General features: G+C 42.7%; 1 long non-coding RNA gene across 3 annotated transcripts in view; it reads right to left on the bottom strand.

Annotated features, from left to right (window-relative positions):
- Positions 1–17,781, bottom strand: part of LOC130186906 (uncharacterized) — a 137,065-nt gene that overhangs the window by 41,066 nt on the left and 78,218 nt on the right. The window contains exons 4-7 of one of the 3 annotated variants that reach the window (XR_008830357.1): positions 16,098–16,563; positions 15,498–15,622; positions 2,784–2,860; positions 379–547 (exon numbers count right to left, since the gene is read on the bottom strand). This is a non-coding gene — a long non-coding RNA (uncharacterized LOC130186906). The remainder of the gene's footprint in view (positions 1–378; positions 548–2,783; positions 2,861–15,497; positions 15,623–16,097; positions 16,564–17,781) is intronic. The other 2 variants (XR_008830359.1, XR_008830358.1) reach the window with 2 other exon arrangements.

Here is a 17,781-nt window from a genome sequence, read left to right as displayed (position 1 = left end):
TATAATCCTTTCAATTATCTTTGAAGGAGCACTTTAGTTTTATCTGAAATATTATGTCTGTCTCTATCCAGATTCATATTGCTTGCTTTAGATTTTAAACTTTTGCTGTACCCCAATTCCTAAAGGTACTGTTTCTCACTGTTGTTTTGTAGCTTTAGTGCCCATTCTGTATGTCTCATTTCTTAAACTCTTAAACTTTTGAAAACTTGATAGGTCTTGGCTCTGTTTAAAATCTACATAACTAGTAAGGATGGGGTGGAGGAACTGTGTGTTCAGGGGGTTTTATCAATACACGGTGTAATTCTTTCTCCATTTTAGGCCACTCTTGCCGGATGCGTCTTATTGTGTGTTTGTGTGTTTATGCGTGTGTACACATACCCCCGACGTCAGCTGCAGCAGATCTATGGTCCCTCCTCCTCTCACGAACACATGCATCATTGTCAGGTAGGAAAGGGCTTGTCTCTATCTCTCTCCTCTTCTCTGACACCTCGCAGACATCTGAGGGGATAGTGAAGGGTTTGATGATGCCGCTCTTGAAAGTCAGGACCTGTTTGTATGGAATGACAGACTTTAATAACCAATGCAAAGGATCTAATACCTCCATGTGTCACAGTGGTGGGTAAAGTCTTCCCTCTTCCGGCATCTCCCTCTGTTGTGCTCTTTGTGCCCGCCTCCCCCACCAGTGCTTTCCCCTTTTATTTTCTGCAGATCACTGTGTTGTTGTACCTGTCCACCAGATGCCCTCAGTGTGTTCCCCGTGAGCAGTTTGGCATTCCCCTTAAATTAAGCGAACACTAAATAGAGTGTGTTTTTTGCTTATTTTTGCCTGCCTGCCACTTGTGTACATGTACTCAATGTCTCTCATTTTGTCACATTATAAATAAAACTCAGTCTTACTACTACTCCCTCCTGAGCACCACTCACCCCAGTAAGGGTGTTAAGCACCCTCAAAATATAGAACATATAGACACATCCTTAGATGAAATTGTATTAAAAGTTATGAAAAGTGTTCCTTAAATCACTGCTAACTTCAATCCCTTCACCTTTAAGTAACCCTTAGCTGTATTGTGAAAATACCCTGTTCTTAAAGTAAATATAATTTTGTTGCTCTTAGGCTAGTTAAGTAAATACTGAGTTAACAGTGACGCTGCCTCATTAAATATCCTCAGTTCCAGGAACCTTGGACTTGGTAAATGATGATAGAGCAGCAATTACAGTATGTGAGCATACTCGGGGGTGGAAGACGTACTCAGAATATTTTCTTGAGAAAAAGTTGAGCACAGTGTAAAAAGAATCAGTGGCAAGCGTAAGTCATGCATTCAACATAAACATCAGGTATCAAAAGTAACAGTTCTCCGAGTGGCTCCTTTCAAAGTGTCACATGAATATACACAGAATGTGTTGACAGCATGTTATTACATCATATCAGTTTTATTGAATAACTTGCTGAAAAGTTGTGTAGTTTTGCTGTCATCATATTAACACCCACAAAACATCTGAACCAACCAGTTTATTTGCCGCAGTTAGCAGCTAAGGCTGTCTTTTGTTTTGCAGGGTTGCCTTTCCTCAGCAAAGTTAAACTGTAGCTTCCCAGTGTTTGTAAAAACCCATTAAAAACAGCTGCCAGAGAAGCATTGCTGATGCTTTCAAGAATCCATGTACTGTATAGCATTTTCTTAACAAGAGAATACGTAACCAAATATAAGCTTTGTGTCATTTACATTAAAAAAGATAGAGAGATCATGAAGGACATAACATAAAATATAGCAAGTTTGAAGAAAAGAGTAAAATTCTGCTCCTGTACTATTAAAATAGTACAACATGTCATAGTGCTGGAGCACCTCAACCAACTAAATATGTAAGCTATCAGGAGACTGGTCAAAATATCCTGTCAAGAGCTAAAGTCAGTGGAGTTGGATGTATGAGATTACACACACTGGCCCTGACCGGAGTGTTGCAGCTCTGTCTCGTGCGAGATGCAGATTAGAAGTGACCAGTGGTACCATCAGAGAGCGGCGCCTGCCTCGTGTTTGTCAGTGAAACATGCATCCAGACACATCTGCAAGCAGTTGACTGGGCCTTTTCCTGCCCCTCTGTTCCTGAGAGGTCTGGAAGGGTGACACGCCGATGCTGACCTCACTGTGCCCTGCCTGTCACTTAACCTTCATGTTAGATGTCAGCTCCCCTGCCGCCGCTATTCAATTGCCTCAACCCTGACACCAAACACGATGCATGCACTGTTTAAAGTTGTGACCTCAAACTTGGGGAAGAGAATGGAAATGGTCACTGAAAAGCCAGAAAGTAATTTACATATTTCCATCCAGTGTGTTGAAAGCTAGAAATAGAGAGAATATTGTAATTAATCTCCCAACTAATTACCTTGTTATATAGGAAATATGCATGATAGGCCGTTGTATGGGGGAAAAACAAGCAAAACTTGCCTACAGCATGAGGCACACCACTCTTGTAAAACATATTGAGAAGAAGCTCATTCCCATGCAACCAAAATGACACTGACTCGTAAAGATGATTCTGAAACCCTGAAAATGATCAATTTCTCACCCAGTGTGGGTCTGATCTTCAGCCTTTGAAACTGCACTGGTCGCTGTGATAAACTGTTTCAAAAAGTTTACATTTTCTTTGCCTCTGGAGCCCTAGAAACACAAGCTTGTGCTGTATAAATCTGTCAGGGCTGCAGAGTTGAGCATATACAGAGTCATGATTTACACATTCCAGATGGGAGATTACAGGACTGTGGTGAAGCACTGGAGCATCGCACTCACACTACTCCGTCCATCCACTGCCTCGCTCCCCTTTGATGGAGACCCCTCTTGTCTTGGCGGTGAACATTATGAACTTTCTGACAAACAAACAAAAGCACAGAAGAAATGTAAACGTTGGCTTTTGGGGAGGTACGGTACAAACAATGAAACACGTTTGTGTTATTTTGGCTGTATCTGGCCCTAATATAAATTTACAAGAAACAATTCCAGCACATGAAACCCTGAGCATGTGTCAGATTTTGAAAATACGAGGATTCCCCATTGGTTCAGCACAATAAGACATTGTTGATTATGTATTCAGACATTTCTCCACAGTTGTCTCCTGAGTGAACTTGCATAATAACTATTTGCAGAAACAAAGGACTTACACAGAGGAGGAGAGCACTCATATTGAGCCACTCCACTTGGTTAGACCTGTGTGTATGTGTGTTTGCATGTGCTTATGTCGTGTAGGCAGCACACTTTCCTCCCTAAGGGCTTAGCCAGGGGTGCGTAAACAGTGATCCTATGGTGCTGGGCGGAACAATTCAGTGTCAGGGAAAAGGTCAGCTATCGCTGCTCAGCTCTATCAGGTCAGGGAAAACACAGAAAGAGAAGAAAAGAGTAGGCTAAAGTGGTAAGAGCCTGAAGAATATGTTTCCAATAGACCCTCGTCAGGCTGTGTTAGCATCTGCGTCCAACACGTGCACCGCAGGGATCATGACCTTCCACTTCCCCTTCCCTTCCTCTCCCCAGTGGGCAGAGTAGCCCTGCAAGGTCACCACAGAGCTGAATGGGGCAGAGGGACGCACAATATAAACTGACCCCCCAGCAACCACCCTCCCCCAAATCCCCCACTCCCCGGGACATTTCCAGACAGAAGGGGACCAGAGAGGTTCTACCCCATCCCTGCCAGGGTCACTGTCAGCCTGCAAAATCACACCAGCGCCTGAAGCACCAGGCTGGAGGGAGCAGAGCAAGTGAGCTCAGGGTGTAGCTTGTTTCCTCTGCCCTGTTCATCCGCGAAGCAGGTTGATAGCTAAAAGAGAGGGGTCTGTTTGGGTTGAAATTGGGCGAGAATATGCCTCTTACGCAGCACACTATCACTGGAGGCATCCTGTTGATCACACCGTAGCCAGTGGTACTGTCGGCCATGATCACTGTACACAGAGGCCGAGCACAGCTTAAACGCAGACCGACCGCGGAGACCTTTATGCTGCTTTTACCTGCAGTAACACGACTCATGTGTGGCATTATAAGCCGTAATGGAAACTGATGGGCTTACATAGAAGATAAAGATCATTCCCAAAATACTGTCTTTTTGAAGCTTGTGTAATAGGAGTATTGAACTTTATGTATAATTGATGTTGAAGAATATACTTAATATTCACCACTGCGTTTTAAAACCAATATTAAATTACTGCTCTAAAGCGACACCAAATTAATGATTAAAGATGTTAATCTTTATATAAACTTGATTACACTACTTCACATCTTGTCCACAGAATGTTGTATAGATGTGTATATATATATAATATATACACATATATATAAAAAATAATTTAAAAAAACTATTACACATGTATCCATTATCTTATCTCAGTAAGGCCCATTGACTGAAAGGAAGAGAAGTAGACGTGGTGTAATTCTATTATTATAATAGACATTGTTGAGGATAAGGAAGAGGTGAGTCCGTTTTTAAAAAAATATGTTTTTATCAGACTTTCAAAGCCATTAAAAATAGTCCAAAATCAATAAGATACAAAAAACACAGTGTACATACAACAAAGTGAAGATGTTAAATATGGGGGGAAAAAAAACAAATTCTTCCGCTTGACAGAGGAAAAATAATTATTAATTAGGATGGAGCGCCTCATTTAATTAGTTCCTTCGTTAAGGAAATGAAGGGGGAGAAACTCTGATCGAAATATGTGGATGTGTTTTCCAATGCATGACCATGAAAATAACAGGAGGGTGGGGGCTGGAGGAGGGGAAGAGGAAAAAAGAGGAAAAACATCCCTGGCTAATTTAAATACAGTCTTATTAGTTTAATGACCAGAGTCTGTGATCACTACTCATCACCATTAATGCCACGACTCTCCCCTGCTCTGATTGCCCAAGGCTTAGCTTTTTCCCCTTAGCCCACATTCGGCTGGGGAACCAACGCGTTTTCCCTTCCGCTACACATGAAATGTGACATGGGGACACTAATGTATGTGGAAAAGGGACGGAAAGCAGGGATGTGAGACACTCTGCACTCCTCCTTTCGCGGTTAATGATATGACGTGCTGCACGGAAACCAAAAACTCCTCTCCTTTTAAAAGCCATCAGCTCTGAGGCATGTTTCTATTAAGAACACTCCTAAATGTTATAATAGGTGGCCCTAACGAGCTTTGGCTTCAGTCTCCTATCTGCTTTCCTCAACTACCATATTGGCTGCATGCTGATGCTTATCAAAATGATGAATGCAGCATTAAGTTCAAATGAGTTGGAAGATTGGGAAAGGGGGAAAAGTCGTGTTTATCATTGCATGATTTGGCCCTGTTTTCTGCTTCACATTGCACAAAGACTGCTTATTATTTTAACCACATGTTTTCAGATAGCAGCAATCATGTAATAAGACTATAATATACAAAAAAACAGGCTAGTCTGATGTGAATGCTTTGGGAAATTGAGGAAAAAAATCCTTTTAGCGGGAGAAAGACGCACACAGAGCAGAGAAACAATTGTGATTAACTTGAAAAAGGAAGAAGCTGCCTTTACAAAGATACATTATGTTTTCAGAATAGAGGCCTTCACTTAGATGCACACAATTTCTGACTGTCCTTTCTTTGAACTTGCGCACACACACACACACACACACACACACACACACACACACACACACACACACACACACACACACATCACCTGTGTTTTCACTGATCATCACAACTAGTTTTTTGAAAACATCCCTCAATAGGACTCAATAGGACTGGCTGCTTAGCCTTTTGTTATTGTAATCCTGTCTTCTCATTGACACAAATTCACTGCTGTAATATTATGGAATGTATTCCTCATGGAATACTTTATTATAAGAGACTGCCTTGCCAACAGCTTTATAACCCTTATACAGCCAGAATGAAAGAGGTGTTGTCAAGGGCAAAACCCCAATGAAAGAAAACCTTGGTCATTATTACAACAGAAAATAAGGTCTGAAGTCATTTGAAGCTTTGGAATAAAAGTCATGTCTCTCTGATGAATGCAAACATGTCACACGTTCACATATCAGCACCACATGACAAAACAAACAGGCCACCAGACATTAGGTGAAAACATGAAAGTCACACGTCTAATGCCCTGCATCACCGGGCGTGATTCCACTCTGCCAGACAAAGTGGCACAGCTGGCAGAGAAAAGAGCAAGCAGAGAGCAGGCAACGTGTTAAATGACCCAGGGATGTGAACAACCTTGGTGACTGGGGAAGGCCAGCACTAATTAACGCTGGGCAGCCATGTTGGCTGTCAGAGGATCATCGCAGGGGCACAGTCCTTGGATTCTCCCCCATGGATGTCCTCATCACTCCCCTGCTACTACCCCAATCAAGACCCTCGAGAGGACTTGTTCACCCCCTCTGACGCCGGCTTTGACCCCATGCATGATAATGAGGGGGATGTTTGTGGGAGGAAAAGACTGACCCAAACTGTGTCAGTCAAAGGTTGGCCTGCAAACACCCTATCATCATTACTGTCACTTCTCTTTACCACCACTCCATCGATGATTCAGCGTTCTACTTTTGGAAATTCACACCTTGAAAACTCATAGTGTGAAGCTGAGGCTGCAAAATTCATTCAGTTTAGTAGAAAAATATATTTACATGTTTGGACATTATGTATGACAATTTGTAGCAGTGTGGTCGACGTTTTGACACTCGCTTACACATAAAGAGTGGCTAGGCTACATTCTCCTCAGCATGGGTGTTGGAAGTGAGAACAGCACTTGCAGCCAAACATGTCTGTCAATCATTTATTTTGATTCTGACACGCTGCCTTGAAAATGTTGAGATACTATCACAGTATCAACACTGCATCCTTTTGCACATGGTTTAGCATTCTCACAACGCCAGAGCAGTAAGGAATTAATATTCATCGCTGGCAATTTATGGATTCATTTATCACCCACATCTTATTTGTTTCTCTTAATCGACCCTGGGGGTCTGACTATGGCCTTGGCTGGCCACCAGTGCTGGAGCTTTATTCCTCTTCACACAGGCCTAGTGTTAACGCCGCTGGCCAAGTTCACAGATTTGACTGACTGTGGACTTAATGCCGCTTGCCTTGTTTTCAGCACTTGTCCCTCCAGATTTGCCGCCCTGGCTGCACAATTTCCTCCAATTCTAATTATTCATCAGCTCGTTATGCCTGTGCCTGGGCGCCTCCCCTAATTAGAGGCGACGCAGGGTTTGGTCCCAGGCTAGCCCCGAGTGAGGGAACCAGTTCAGAACCAGTCCACGGCGTGCGCTCATGGAGGACTGGGTAACTGCCAGCCTCTCCAAGTGCACGGGGGAGAGGAAGGGCCTGTCTTGACAGTGTGATGTGACGTGCCTTTACACAGTCTCTCTCTCTCTCTCCCTCCTACACACACACACACACACACACACACACACACACACACACACACACACACACACACACACACACACACACACACACACACACACACACACACACACACACACACACACACACACACACACACACACACACACACACACACACACACACACACACACACACACACACACACACACACACACACACACACACACACACACACACACACACACACACACACACACACACACACACACACACACACACACACACACACACACACACACACACACACACACACACACACACACACACACACACACACACACACACACACACACACACACACACACACACACACACACACACACACACACACACACACACACACACACACACACACACACACACACACACACACACACACACACACACACACACACACACACACACACACACACACACACTAATCATTCCGCTATGTCCCACATCCATTAGCATAACCTCTAGATATTTATAGGAACCCTGGAACAATGGAAATTCTTTGTCTCAGTGGTGTTATGTATTGCCAGTGTAGTGTGAATTTTTTTTTGTTGATTTGTTATTATGCTGTGAAGCTGAGATGGCGAGGCGGGGCTGCTGAGAACAGTGTCAGTGGGCAGTGTAGAAGAGCGTGAATTATTAAATCATTGTTCCCTAATTAACATCAGGCTTTAGACACAAAATAGCCTCTAGAACTGAGAACAATTGAAATTTTCAGGGGTTATTAAAATGAATAATTCTGGAAGATGGGAAACAAACAATGGCTTCTTGTTCACATAAGGGCAAGATATACTTCTCAGCTGTCAATATCCACTGTATTTGTATGTACATAGCATCTCTTAGCAATCTCCTATGGTCCAGGGAGATTTCCTCTGGAAGGAACTACTCTGCTACTTCACTACATTAGATTCACCAGTGGCTGACTTTATAGTAGCACACTAACATTATCCTACAGCTACTGAACCCCAAGACCTTTTCAGCTACAGCTGTTTTTACGCAGGCTCGCTATGGCCCTTTGGGAGAGCATGTTTAACTTTTAGCAGAGAGGTTAGCAACTTAGATGGCTGGCAGCTGATTGTGCAGTTCATAAAGCGTATTGCTAAACTATAACTCAAATGATTCATTCTCCCATGCTGATTGGTTCTTGTGCAGACCACTTTTAAAACAACTGACTTGCTTGACGCTTAAATCATATTATAAGAAGCTCATTATTAGTATATTAGGATATTTGGGAAAGATTAATGATGACATCTGTTTGAGAATCCTTCTGGTGGCCTCGGGTTTCAGTGTGACCCTGCGTTTCATGTGTTCACATCTGCGTGTGCTTTTTCTGCACATTAGCAGATCTGCTACCACTGTTAAGTGTGATTCCCCATCTTTTTCTCACCTTTTCCTCCTCCCCTCTTTCCCTCCCTCATCCTGTCAGCCACTCTGGCCCGGAGTGAGAGGGGTTAGAGGGGACTGAACGGAGAAATCTGCTCAGGACACGGCCAGCGCAGGGGAAGTGCTTGTGGTTACAAAAGGGTGGTACGTGACACACACCTCCACACAGTAAAATGACACAGACTTATGCACATTTATTCACCCTTTCATGCACAAACGCACTTACACACAAAACACAAACTCACACACAGTAGTGCTAATTAAAGCCCTCAGTGTGAGCAGAGAAATATGTAATCCTGACATTTAGTCAAGGGAGATTTGGGGAGACGAGGAGAAATTCTAGCGCTCGGCTTGAGCTGGGCCTGGGGCGAGCTGGCAGACAAAAGGACAGCGGCAGGCAGAGAAGCTGGGATAGGGAGCGGCGGAAAGGTCATCTCCGTGAAAAGGCTAACGTGTCACTGCTTTTGTTCCTGGCCATCGGAACATATGTTTGGCCCTCCTCCACGGCTGCCCATGCTATCAGGATGAAATCTAACCCCCAGCCCCCCAAACGCAAGAATGGAACACACTTACACAGACATACTCACACGCACACACACACGCACGCACGCACACACACACACACAGACACACACAGTGGACAGTGGTTATGTTACTATACCACAGTTGTTTAGGATAAATGGATAAAAGTTGGGCTCAAGGTGTTGCCTTACCACTCTCGGTGCTGGAAAGCAACACCAATCAGGAGCACCTGTCTGCTTCTGTGCTCAGAAATCAAGATAAGCAAGAGGTGACAATAGAGGAGAAATGAACAAGTGTTTTAGAGAAATTGGACACACACACACACACACACACACACACACACACACACAACACACACACACACACACACACACACACACATACAAAGAAAGGATACACAGCCAAAAAAGCACGAACAACAGTATGTTGATAGATAAATACAGACACAAAAATAGGAGGCTATAACCAGTAGTTGCTTAGATTAGCTTGGCACGAAGACTGAAACCAATGGAAAACAACTAGCCATGCTCTGTGCAGAGGTCCAAAAGTTTATTCACCTGTGCTACATCAATGAGAACTATATTATGGGAGCAATCTCATAGATTTGGGTGTGCAAACCCTTTTTTTGTACTTACTGGACTCTGTCCAAAGGTAACAAGATCCGCCTACCATCAGCTCTACCACTCACAAAGTGACATGTTATATGAGAGTAAAACAAAGATATCTCCAAAATCAAACTGCGTCTTTCAAACATGGGCATATACTGCATTAACCTGTTCATAATCTGTAGCCAGTAATCTCTAATGGCTTTCACATTCGAGTCCTAAACGTGAGGTCACTTGTTCAGACCGATGGCATAAGTCGGAAGGAAGATGACAGAAACACTACTCTTTCAGGAAAATTGAACGCAGACACATTTAGTAGCATGCCTAATGTGGCAGCATCTGCTTCCTGTCAGGTAGGCCTGCTCAGAAGTCTTGTCTCAGTCTTTTATGCTTGAGGACATTTACTCATAAAAATTTATGATCAGGCTATTTCATGACATACACTAAAATATAGGAAGAGCGTACCCAGTTTCATCGGCTGACTTGTTAACAACGAGCCTGACATAACCTGATAGAAATAACCTCAAGTACAGCAGAATTAGTCACTCCTACAGATTAGTTTACAGGCTGCTGAGCCAGCCTTGTAAAATTCTCATCGTATTTGATTGCTTTGATGGGATCCACAAGTGAGCATGTTGGCACATTTCCATTTCTTTCAAAAATGCCTTGAGTGAGTAACAATATTGCATAAATAATTTGTGTCAGCTCTTTGTGTTGGGCAAAATTGAAATGCTTTCTCAAGGCTGTTTTTAAAAGTTGTCTTTTTTTTATTATAGTGAAAATACACAATAATTATATCAAATGCACCAGACCCTCATGTTCAGCACCAATTTCATAGTGTTGATTCAACATACAGGCAGACTGCTATGTATCTTAGCAATCATGCAAACCATTTTAAAGTCTTGCAAAGAAAAGTAATCTATGACATGTGATATGTAATTAAAAAATGTTTTATCTTACACTGCAGACGGTCATACAAGAAAGATGAAAGCAATGCTGTAAGTTAACATTTATCTGTGAGTGTTTTGTGGTCTTTGCTCTGTGCATATTCTTAATGGAAATGATTGATGTAATGAGTAAATTCAGTCCTTTGTGGCTGATATTGGTCAAATATCAAGGAAACAGTCCCGACCTGTGCTGCACATCAACCACAGACAGATTGTACAAAATATGCACTAAAATTAGTGGGAATATGAAGAGTAATCCATGTTGCCATAACAACTACCACTCTCAGACTCTGGGCAATTTTGGCAGACTCCTTTCTTTCAGTGTGGGTTTGATGAAGCCTGCAGTGTTAGAAGTCCTGCTATGAAGGTGATGCTGGGAGGGATGAGGGTCTGGTTGGTGGGGGTGGAATTCAGTCCGTTAGTTTACATGCCAGCTGTCAACCTGCTGATGCCACCCATTCATTATGTGCCCTTGGGGAACCTGGGTGAGCTGGAATGTTGACTTACTGTAAAGATAATTGCATGTTTTACTGTAATTGAGAAGCAGGCCACACTTCGTCTACTATAAAGCTCACAGTGTATTTAAACTTGACAAATTCCACTTCAGTTTATGTCTGAACTATTTCTACTTTATTTTACTGAAATTTTATTTTGTGGTCAGTCTGAGCTGATTAGATGTAACCCAAGTAGATGTGTGTGTCCCTTTGGTTTTGGTACTGTATACCAATGAAAGTATGATACATTAACACAACCCCTGGCTTTGATGAGCCGTCACCTATCCTTGGCTACACCCACAACACAACCCTCCACCACCACCCACCCAACACAGCAACACAGCAACCTCCACCCCATCCTCCACCCAACCCACCCATCAAACAAGCTGTCCGAATGCATCAAGGGTGAGGCCAAAATGACACGTATGCCTCTGTGTATGTGCTTGTATGCCAAGGGTAGAGAAAGGAGCAAAGGTAGGAGGTCACTCTCATTAGTGAGTCACTGTCACTTCAAGATTGTTACTAGTCACCAGATTACCAGAGTGAACCCACCACTCAACTCCTATCTGTAGTTCTGCCTCCTTAACATCCACAACCCCCCACCCTTCACTGCTTGCTTCTTTGTCATATTGCCCCTTCACACCATTTGCATGTGCCAGGCATGATGACCTACATTTGCATAAAGTCTCTGTTGGCAGATTGAATTGGTCGACATATCCACCCACTATTCACAGCCTGGTGGTCAACAAATACATCTGTCAGAAGAGGTAGCTATAAGAGGGGCATTAATGGTCAAAGATGTGGTGTGACCACCGACAGGGCCATTGGTGCCATTTGTGCTGTTTGTTTGTGTGTGTTTCCATTTTGCGTGTCTAAGACCTCGCCTTTGGTGCCATCTGGGCCCTTTTTTTCTCACAAATCGGGAAATATCAGAGTGCTGAAAGGAAAAACAACACTGGAAAAGGGATAAATAAATAAATGATGGTGTGCGGACAGAGTGCAAATGCGAATGGCAGCCTGAAATGCTAAGGGGAAGAGGAGAGGAGAGAAAGAAAGTGATTAGGCAACAGGAGCACTGGTGATAGGCCTCTCTTCACAGTCTCTGCGGACCCTAGAGATGAGCCTGAGAGGGGGTAGACAGCCGACATGGCAACCTCTCAGCCCACATCAGGCTGTCGCCGACTGTGATGTCCACCCAAGAGACCGCAGTATGCTCTCTATGAGAGGGAACAAACTCATAAAAGCTATTATTGCGCAGATGGTTTGGGCTCTTTTCTACTCAAAAGCTGTCAGTGACAGAGCTCAGAATTCAGTGGTAACTACTGAAAAAAAAAAGGAGAAAGTGGAAAAAGGGGAAGAATCTTCAGGAGGAGTTACATTAAGAAGCAAAGAAGGTTCATCTTGACCTTATCATGTCACACCACTAACAGAGTGTCTGCATGTGTTCATTTGTTTGTGGCTCTGCGTTTATATAAAGAGTTGAGTATGGTGCTTAAACTGACCAAGTGTGTGTGCATGTAATCCTTGGGCACTAATTCTCAGGACATGCTGCTGCCTCAGTGATGTAGGCTGACCAAAGGAGCTGTCTCACAATCAGGGCGTGAAATGCTAAAGAGCTTCCAGCCAACACGCCTGCATGGTGTTTTCTCCCCACTACTGTTCATTTGACATTTAGTAAATCATTACTTCAGCCATGCCCTCAAGGATCACAAACACACACACACACACAAACACACATTATTAAAGTGCACCATACATGGACGTACACACATAGGCCTACATACACCCTTGATGATAACTGTTTATTAACAAGTTAGGTGACCTGATTTCATCCCGTTGCCAAAATTATGACACATCCACGGAGAGGTGTGTGGTTAAAACCCCTGGAGCATGCTGCCATTTTATAAATCTGATTGTCAAAACCCATATGTGAAAAAAAGTTATATTTAGATTTTTCATTAAAAAAAAAGGAAAAACACTAAATTGAGATTTTTTTCTACAATACCCTTAAATGTAAAGCCTTCCTTCCTTTGAACAGCTGACCATGTACCATCCATGCAAAAGTCTAGTAATTTCAATAAAAGTATTTAAATAAAGATGTCAAGTAATCTTTGAACTTCTGTTGCCCTGCACGTGGTGTCTGGGCCTGTGTGGACAGGCAGGCCCTGTCAGGCTTTCACACATCACAGACGTGTGCTAAACTTCCTCCTAGCTCTCTAATCATTGCTGGGCAGGGGGGGGGGGATGAAAGATGATAAAAACCCAAGTGATATAATGGCAACACATCTGTCTGCTTGCCTCTCATCTCCTCCCATCCACACGCTGTCAACAGCTGATGGACAGTTGACGGCTAGAGAACATTTTGAGAGATTGACAGGTGACTGAGAGAACTCAGTCAGGGGGAAAAAGTCAAGGGGATCGCCACAGTCACGGCGATCCATCCACTGAGGACCATAAATATCCATACCAAATTTTACAGTAATCCATCCAATAGTTGGACCGAACGGATGGACTGACAGGCCAACAGACAGACGTGGCCATCCCTAGAGCTGTGCCGCTAGTGTGCATAAAAAGGTCCAACAGATGCTGAGAAATATAGACAGACATATCAGTTGAAGCGTTTTCTTTCAACCATACGACTGACCACACCCATTTTAGGTTTGCCTTTGTATGCACGATATGTAAGTAATGTCCTAAATCTACCAGATTCCTATGCAGTCATATCTTAATGTTGCTATCTTATCATCTTAAAAAAGGCTCCACCTTCTATTTATCAGCAGTATTTGCTTAATTGCTGCAATACAGATCAGCACCCCTTTACTTAATTAATGCAAATGGAGCAAACAGGCACTGAGTCTTGCAAATAAGCCTCTGCCTTTTCTCATTCTATTGTTTTATAGAAGTGCTTTAAGCCCATTGTCCATGTGATTAGCTAATAAAGAGCTCCTAATGTCTTGTCTTGCACTCATGGCGCACATCCTCCTTTTAATCCATAAGCTCTTAAAGCGGCCATAAACAGTAAAGTGTACAAAAGCAACCTTAACAGTCCATACACATTCACACACACTTAATATCAAGGAGTGAAGAGCAGAGAATTGAGTGTGTGTGGATTAGGGTAATATGCACCATCAATTAAAGATGGAGATAGGAAGCAAGACATTTTAACGTTGGCCTTGAGAGGCTTGAGTGGGCAGATACATAGAATCAATAGCATAAGAAAGCATAGCCTAATATATTCTCCTTGTATGTGTCTTTCATTTGAAGGGCAAAATATACTTTGAAAATATGAAAAGTGCTTGACGCATGATTTGAAAAAAGACATAACTTTTCCCATGTTATTGAGACGCGGAGAACAAGACATACACACGTTGTTTTGTTCTGTTATGCATATTCTTAACGCACTGGCGTTTTTTGCCTTCCAGCAGTTTAGTGCTTTACTTGAATGCCGCCTTCGAAGATGCGATACATTCAAATTCTCAATAATCCTCGGTCCACCTTGATGTCTGCCCCGATAGACTGCCCCAACACCTCATCATCACTTTGGCTCAGAGTAAAACCCTGAGACGATGCCAGCAGTAGGGAACTTGCCCATCGTCTTCTCAGTGACAGCAAACAAGCCTATTATTTGTGGGTTTCTCTTCACCCTGTCCAACACATAAGGTTATCTGGACCCGATAAAGAAGAGAAAGAGAGCGGTGTCCATGTTCTAGCCCCAGAGGCAGTATGAAGAAACACGCTGAGGTGGGGAGTCGAGACGCTACGACTCACATGCAGTGGACCTATTGGGTTCACCCCCAGGGTGTGTATGAGTGTGTGTGGTTTGGGAGTGGGAAGGGGGTGTGTTTAGCCGTCTCCGTTGTGGTGGAAGTAACCTGGGATAGGGGACAGCGCGAATGGACGGAAAGAGGGGAGGGGTCAGGGGTGGAGGAAGCGAGGAAATACAGAAGAGAAGGTCATTAAGATTATTGCTCTAGAGTGAGTAGTGCTGGGCACTGGGGAGGCGATATTACCAGTGCCTCGAGCCTTTGGTTATTTTCTCAAAACAGATAATAAATTAAAGGTGGAGCGTCACACCACAGAGGATAGACAGTGGCTTATCTAAGCATTTAGCTATGTGTCTTTGACATGTTACATTTTCATTACATTTTACCTTGAGGGCAGTGTCGAGAAAATCCTACTGATCCATACTCAGCTCCATTACAAAAGCTCCATGTCAGTGCGGCCTTTCCTCCTCCTCCCGGGAAAACAAAGCATTCTGGCCTTCATCACGAAGCACTACAAAAAGAACAAATCACTGCTATTGCAAAATCACACTCATGATTTCAACAAGTAAAGTCACTTTATCTGAACTCTTAACATTTAACTTTAGTAAGTTGAATTTCCACCAACCCAGTGGTCCTTGAGAAACATCTCAACAAATTGGATTGATAACCGTGAAATTGTGCACAGACATTCATGGTTCCCAGACAAAGTATTCTGCTGCCTTTGGAGATTCCCTGTTGCCACTATCATGTCAAAATTGCAACTTGTCTAATACTTCAGTTTATGACATACATAAAAAACTAATGACATTCCCATCACTCTCAGCTGACTTTCTATTTCGTGCCAATTAACAAATATTATCATGCTAACATGCTAAATTAAGATAGTGAACATGCTAAATTTAAGAACATTAGCATTTCTATTGCCAAGATGTTAGCATGATGATGTTAGCAGTTAGCTCAAAGCACTGCTATGCCTAAGTACATACCAGGTTATGCAAAGGTTAAGATGAGACAGTGAGAGGAAGACCTGATGCGGAGGCTTGTTCTAATACTCGTAGACTGTTTCCAGATGCAACATCTGCTGATCTCTCCTTTGGGCCAATCAGCAGTTCTGCTTTAGCTTCCAGCTTTGGGGGACAGTCGACTTCCTGTCTGGGGATCAATGGCTGGCTGTCTTCATCACACACTGGCTATGGCTATATGTGTGTATACTTTTTTTTGTGGTTGTGTACATGTGTTTGCTAAAGCATGTGCACAACTCTGACATAGGGGAATAAAAACCTCTGTGTGAAGGCTAATGGTGTATTCAGTACTACAATGCCAAGGTAGGTTGTTAACTCAACACGGTGACCTTTGACACACTCCATGTGGTGCTACAATGGCCCTTCTTGTTACATTTCATTGGGTCAGGAGTTCACAGTCCATCCATCAATGTCCAGAGAGATTTGATGCCTATTTTTGGAAAGAGAGAAGAGAAGAGAAGAGAAGAGAAGCAGTGTAGCAGTTGTGTTGTCATAAGCAGCTGGGAGATTTATTATTCAATCGCTCCCTGGTTACCTAAATCTGGTTTCTGCAAATCATATTGTGGCATTTTCTTCTACTTGACCAAGCTGACTCGGCAGCACACTGTCTTTTAAGTGTTGGTGTCCCACCCGAGGGGTTACAAACCACTGTTCCCCAGGGTCAGACCAACATCCTTTCCAGCTCCAACTCAGCTGTTAATGATCTAACACATGAACTTTTAACTACAGCAGCCACTCACTGCAGAACCCACCTGCTGTTCACTGCTCTGGCTTCCATACTGCACCAAAAATGGACAAATTATGAAAAGCTTGATCTCACTGCCTGGGCATGGAGAGTGAAATTTTTCATAGGTAGGAAAATAATAAATGGTGTTCTGCATGAATATATGAACAACAGCAAAGCACAGTATTTTAAGGGGATTAATACTACAAATTTAAGCAGCAAATGTTCTTTAACAATCAAATGCGGAGAAAACCCTTAATCCCATTCAATACCAGAGCATAGATTTGGAAACTTAAGAAAATTGCATAGGACATTGTTTTCATGTGCAATCCGTTTTTATAAGATTTCCCTTGATCTACTCAAAATAATCCATCATAATTTAAAGTGTACAGGTTGCCTGCATTAATTTCCAAAATGAAATGAAACAAAGATGGGATGGGAAAAGGGAACAAATGAATGGGTACGCCGCAAAAAATATTTTTTTTCCCTAAAAACATGAACTCAGTTCAAAGGACTCTTAGTTATTGCTTAAGTCCTTTCATAAAATGGGAAAGCAACATGATATCCTGGTGAGTTTATAACATATAACATATCACAATATGTTTCACAAACATTACTGTAAAGCGCTTCGATTTTGTGCAGTGTATCTGTTGTTTTATGTTATTTTCAGCTGTTCTTGTTTTTGTATACATATCAATTTACTTAAAGGTTGTATTTTTTCAATGTTGTTTTGCCAATAGTGGAGTCAATATATGCACTAACCATATAAAGAGCCTAAATGCAGCAAATGGAAGGAGGTCTGAGCAGTAAGATGTCAATAGTGCAGCTGGGAATCAGACATTTGCTCTTTAACCAAAAAACAGTCTCTGGAGATGGAAACCTCTGTGATATGCATATGATATACAATTATGCCATGTAACTCGT

The sequence above is a fragment of the Seriola aureovittata genome, chromosome 18 (assembly GCF_021018895.1).
Source record: "Seriola aureovittata isolate HTS-2021-v1 ecotype China chromosome 18, ASM2101889v1, whole genome shotgun sequence".
Taxonomy (NCBI): Eukaryota; Metazoa; Chordata; class Actinopteri; order Carangiformes; family Carangidae; genus Seriola; species Seriola aureovittata.
Note: the sequence above shows the minus strand (reverse complement) of the source record. Positions and strands in the feature narration are given on the sequence as shown.